Genomic DNA, 7,004 nt, shown 5'->3' on the forward strand with positions numbered 1-7,004 from the left:
ATTACATGATGAAAATCCAAATGAACTTTGTGTATTGTAAATCATCTTGTGAATCCTCCCCAATCAACTCCCTTCATTAATCCCAATCATTAATCTCTCTCCCCCACAAGCCCCCCTATTAATCCATATATCCTTGCCATCCTCCCTCCCTAGGTCACCACCGCATGAGGAGAGACAAGTACAATAACTGTGAGTTTTTATGCTTTGGATTGATTTTTTTTTTTTTTTTTTTTACCCTCTTCACTTTTCTCCTCTTCTGTCATTCAGACCCTATTCACACAGAATCGGGTTCCTGTCTGGACGGGTCCATACCAGTCTGTGTGTATGTGGATTGGTCCTCTTTGGTCCGGTTCAGATCGGTCCATTTCACCTGGATTAGAATGTCTGTATGAATGGGGTCTAAGCTATTGCAGCACTCACATCCACCTGTTAACTGTACATTTCACCTTCCTAGACCTTCATTTATCTGTTACCATAGAAACAGTAGACATCCACCATGCTCACTCATTTCAAGTTCTTCCAAGGAGTGATACATACATGTAGTAGATTACTTTCAAATATTAATAAGCAATGATTTTCACTCTAGCTTGCAAGCAGCTTTCTGCTTTGGTATCTCATCTCTCTATTTTTTCAATGCACTTTTTCAGATTAAATCGTTTGCAGTGCTTAGGTATATGCCTACATGTAACCTTTTTGACCCTTCACACATAGCATGCAGCAAATCTTTTGCTTTAAGCCTCTTTGTCTTTCAGCTTTGGTTGAATATTTCTCTCTCTTCTTCATTGAAGCCTATTTATAAGGTGTAGTGGACGTAGATCACCACATTGCAACAAGTACAACATTGTAGAAACTTCTCTCTCGCATGTTTGCAGTGCTCATAATTAGAGTAGTTAGTACAAAATAAGACTGAAAGATTTTTTTTTTTTGGGGGGGGGGGGGAGGCAGCACTTTGAAGATGTCATTATTGGTCAATACATGTACACAGGATTTTTAAAGTATAAGTCGTATTAAGGTTATGGATTAGTTACGAAAAACTTGACTTGAACTTCAAAGCCAAATAAAATGCTGATGGGAAAATTTTGGCCGTGTTCTTCCAGAATGAATGATAGCCCCACAGAATACTTAATGCATAAAAACTTATTATCTACATTGTTGAAATTCATATGCATATTACTTCAATTTTTGAAATAACAGAGAAAAGGTGACAAAATGATAACTGTAAAATATTGAAAAAAAATATACCCTTATGGTTGCTATTAAGTCCTTCTTGAAGTTATACATGAACATATTTATAATTTTTCCTTAGCCTGATAATACTCATTGTTATTCACTCTTAAAAAAGGGGGCAACTCTGCAAACTAATTTCTACTCTAAAAAATTTAATTTCCGCTCTTCCTATTTGTTGCTGTGTTTCTCAACTTGGCTTTAGGATTTTGAAATGTTTCCCGCTGTTTGCTTCTAGGTCATGTTATTAGATAAAACTCCTTCCGCACCTTTGCCTGGGGTTTTCGTATACATAGGCCTATATATTATCACATTTCAATATAGACATGCACAATGTAGTGCTAAATAGATACACAGTTGCAACACCATGTAGTTGTCCTTACGATCCTGTAGAAATAGCTAGATAATAACAAAATTTATTGGTATATTATATGTTGAATTTGTTTGTTAATGATTTATCTTTTGTAAAAATAAGATAGAAACCATTAAGCATTTTTTTAAATATGGTATTGGCCTTCTCAATAGATCAGGAAATGCATAATATCATAGAATACACATACTGTGTATTGCAATTAATTTGGACAATTTTCTTTCTGAGCGAATAGTATAATAATCTGTAAATGTAATCACTATCAGGTAACGTCTATAAAAATGAAAATTAATAGAATATGGAATCATTGATGTTACAGAAGGCTTTTTCATGCATTTCAGCATCATGGATATTATATCTCATTGGAGTTTGATGAAAAACATTCACAGTTGGTGGGGTTTGGTTTATGGGGGGGGGGGGGGCCCTGCCGCCCTGGAGATTAGATTGTATGAATACCTTTTAAGCCCCGATTCACATTGCCCCGTATTATGAAGTCAGGTTTAACTTGACCACGGTCTAACTCTATGCTAAAATTATGGGGAGCCACAAGTTCAAAAATTCTGTTTATATTGTATATTTCTTATGTTTACTATTTTGTTTCCTTTTGCTTTCATAATGAATTTTTTTTTTCAGTCATCATTCCCAGACAATTATGAACAATTTGGGTGTCATGAGTTAATATATTGAATGTGTACTGTTAGGGATTTGTGCTCCAATTGGCTCTCAATAGTTAAACCACAACTTTAAACCAGGGTTTAATTTAAACCCAAGTTCAGAATACGGGCCATTGAGTTTAATGATGCTAATCGGGCTTTTATATAGCCACAGTGAATCAGTTCATGTCATATGTGATTCGTGGTGGCTTTCACTCATGTGCCACTGAAGTATGGTCTTCAAAATGCTGAAATGCAAAAAGAAAAAAAGAAAAAAACCCACTTAGGTCTTCTATAGTTACATAGTATTACTACTGGAAGTATGCCTTAAAATTTGTTTAGTGATATCCGATCTTTACTTTGTGTGTGCATCATTTTCTTCTAGTCATATTTCAAAATTTCACCATAAATTCTATTTCTGTCTTATAGTAGTACAGTATGTCACCTATTCATGTGATTATGCGGAGATAGAGTCATTAGCAATGAGAGTGATATTTTCTTAACAATCATGTATGCTTAATCCATACCTAAGGAATGACACCCCTCGAACAAGCAACAATGATATAATATAATTGACATTTAGTTGCACATGGAGATTACATTTTTAATTGTAACATCTTCCGTTTTTTCCTAATTCCCACCATAACAAAGTTGTCCGAAATATGCACAGTATATGTAAGTACTAGCATTTCTCATTTAGTTACATTTGTATTTTGTTTTTACTGCACAATATAATCCATACATCTTTGTTTTCACCTGGATTTTGTGTTTGTATTTAATCACCATTTTAGTATTATTTTACATTTTATTTTTATTTTCACCATTTAATTTTGTTCCAGTTGAAACTGACGATCCCCTATTGTGCATAGATTTACGTAGAATAACACGGTATCCCATATAACACCCATTTCCAAAATTAGTCAATGCACTTTGTCATATTATAGTTTTGTACACCCAGAATATCCCAATTTTATGATTGGTAGCTTTGTTTTGTCAGATACTGTATATAACTTATTGAAATAAAAATAAAGAGTAGAGATTTGTGTTCAACACAGAGACATGTTGAGCATTCTGCCCCCTTTTTGTTTTGGCTGTATGATTGACTGTCAGAGATTGGGCACTAGATGGGGCTATTGTGGTTAGTGTCAAACTCTTGTGCCAACTGGCATATGAAATAATTATTACTTACAAAAAAAAAGAACCATGTGACATTTTATATTTGATAGCTTACAAGTTAAGGTGTAATTAAAAATGGGAATTTGATTATGCAGTGATATATTAAAGTTTCATATTCAGAGCATACATGAAGGAATTTCAAATGTATTCAGAGACTATTTTGAAGATATTTTTTTTCACATATTTTGGGACATTGGGTATTTGGTGGTACATGTACAATGTAGATTATTATAGTAGACGAGTCCTAAGCAATTTACAATGCTTTTAACATTTATTTGTTTGATTTGCTTTTTAATCCGAATCTATGCTTGTTTTCTTTATTTGAATTGTTTTGTTTTCAATGATTTGAATTTGTTGTTTTCATGATTGATTGGTTTTTGCCTATTTGCCACTATTGATTGGATTTTACCATTACTGAAAGTTGATTTGTTATTATTTCATATTTTGGTGGAGTTTTATAATTCTAAGTTCTATATTACTTTTGCATGTATTCCATTTATTTCTTGAGACAAATTAGAAATTGACATCTGATTGTACAGATCTGGAACAACAACATCATTGGTCAAATTATTTTGTAAATACCCTGTTGAGAACTATGCAGGGAGTCACTTTCTTCAATTAAACATGTGTATGTAGCGGATGAAGTCATTATAGTTTTTTGTTAAAGGGTTAATAAAGCAATATCTTCATCAGTATAAAGGGGTGTGATGGAAGGGGGGGGGGGTAGCAAAGATTTCCAAGTGCCATTAGCATTGCCTTTTCTCATTATGCATAACTTCCTATTTGGATCACCACTGATCGTTGGTCATGAACTTTTCCTTTCCACCCTGCGGAGAACAAAACAAGGAACCAATTCCTATTATGATAGGGATGAAGCCCCCTTGTTTTGGTAGGGTAATGCTAATGTAAACCAATCACACTGGAGGTTCTGACCTTTAATTGATGGGAGATCTGTCAGTGAGGGAGCACGTGCTCCACTCTCTCCTGGAGCTGAAGACATTCACAGAATTGTCCACTTTCTTTAATATATTACATGCAGGTTTTTTTATTTTTATTTTTATTTTTTTATAGATATTTCAGTATTTATTGAAAATTCATGTCCTTGTAGACTCCACTTTTTGGCTAGGATGCATTTTTAAATTTGTTATGTTGACAATCTTGTTTTTGTACAAATGCCAATCATAAACTATTAAAATATGCTTGAGATTGATGTGTCTCTGTATAAGCATGGTTTCTGATGAAGCATGAACATGATTACATTTATTTTTCACTTGATTTGACAATTGGTATGTCACCAATAATTATTGTGCGATGAAGGCTCTCTCAAGTCACACTGTTGATGAGCACATGAAAGTTTATCAGGTTGACCTGTCAAATGTAAACTGTGATTAATACCAAATTTTGGCTGGTTAGCTAAAGAGGTAGTCCCAGAATTTTTTTTTTATATAAACTATTCGTCTTAGGCCTTTACAAGAAATACGACCTATATTATTAATGAGGTTTCAACCATTTGTTTCTCGATGATATGCAAATTAGTACTTAATAAAGTCTGTCGCTTATGGAATTTAATGTTTGCATATTCAAAACATGATGTTATTATCAATGATTCTGAAAGTGATTTTTTACCACTTCATCTCCTGCCTACATTTCCTTGCAAAATATGCATTCACGTGCTTGGAAGAATTCTTGTGCCTCAAGAAATGCAAGAAAAAATGGAGATAAAGATCACTTTACAAGTGCCGATTGTCTCCCAGAGCTGTGGGCTGTGTTGATAGAAGTTCTCCTGGGTCATGAATGTATTGTGACAACCCCTGCAGCCCAATTTATTATCCACAAGACATCTTCGGCTAAAAAAGGGACACCATTGAGCTTAGGAAAACATTCATGTGGTGCACCTTCAGAACATTATCAGCGGAGAGATCTCATCCTCAAATTGGCAGTGACACGCATCTGGTGTCACGTCGGGTGGAATTACTCCAAACTGTCACCACCTTTGTCACCCTCACAGCAGTTGGGTAAATGCACTCGATTGCCGGCAGGCCATTCTCCTCCCCTCCGGTCCCATCTGTGTAAATCCGTGTAATGCCTAGAAACCCAAACTTCCCAGTCCCTAGTTGTTTCCGGTGATCACTCTTGGTCCGGGAATAAATAAACAGGGCACTTCACTTGAGCATTTCGTGAAACAAACAGTCAATGATTTTGCACTGACAACTGTTACAAGCTATTGAAATCCTGACATCTGATTGGCTCAAAACAAATTAGTTGGTGAAAATCACTGAAAAGATGCATTAAGAAACACTTCCAAGGTTCTTATCTTACTCTTTTAATGATTACCATTTTTTGTGTCACCAACCTTTGTGAACAATGGTTTCAAAAGAAAAAGGTAATTTCTCTTATTTATGTGCTACCAGAAGCAGTTGACCCCATTCTAATAATTTCAATTCATATTGATTTCATACCCATCGACAGACAGAAAAATTACCCCCTGATGATTGTAAAATGATAAAATAATAAAACCAGTGAAATGAATGAATCTTGCATGAGAAAATCATATTTTTCTTAAAGGACTGTTTCAGTCTTGTGACTTTTTCTTTAAAAAATTGAGTTTTAGTAGGCCTATTATTTATTTGATATCTTTGTCCATACCAAAATATGAGTTCTGAAGCACTGCCCTGAACAACTGTTTCTGAAATGTAAAAAGAGAAATGCTATTTTGTTTATGTTGGGACTGGAGGGACATTTTTAATGAAGTTCATGATTATGGACGGGAAAGTGGGGGGGGGGGGGGGGGGGGGGGGAGGTATTAGGTCTTTTGAATTTATATCTTTTATATTAGGAGGAAAGTCAGACCAATATTGACATTGTAGTTGGAAAATATGGCTTTTGCTGATTTATTTTTAGTCTCTCCAGGGGAAAGGAGCTATTTACCTCTCTGCCTGTGTCATATTATTTGAAATTTTTTTAACGATTAAAAACGGAAGATAACCTTGAATGTATTTTCATGCGATGGTAAGGTCAGACAATTTTTATAATGATAATGATTCCAAGTGGCTGTTAACTTAATATCTCTGGAATTTTAAAAGTATACTAGCTTGGCAATTTCCCCCTAAACAAAACATTATGCAGACATTCTTTTCTCAGGGACTTTGATGCTTTTATAAGTGTTTGAAACTGTGAGTCTCATTGTACTCTTCATGGTCTGTGAAGGAAAATGGATACATTAGAATGTCACGGTCAAAATAGCAGAGGTAATCTTATCAAAATCGGATCAGATTTGTGTTGAGTGATAGTACAGAGTTTGCGATCCTGCCTTCTATATACCATGCGTAGCTGACCGTACCCTCTACATTTTGATCTCTATCATTTATTGATGACATGTATTCTTGTATACATGTAGGGTATCTGATTTGAGGTCTTGGTATTTTAATTGGATAGGATTAATACAGATATAAGAATCTGACATGTGATGTGGAGATCAAAGCTTTCTTATAAATTGTTGTTATTGATTTGAATTTATCTGAGATTGAAAATTTAAATCTCAACTCTTCATCTGGAATCTTGGGTATCCTTTTATTTTTGGT

This window comes from Lytechinus pictus, chromosome 14 (assembly GCF_037042905.1).
Source record: "Lytechinus pictus isolate F3 Inbred chromosome 14, Lp3.0, whole genome shotgun sequence".
NCBI lineage: Eukaryota > Metazoa > Echinodermata > Echinoidea > Temnopleuroida > Toxopneustidae > Lytechinus > Lytechinus pictus.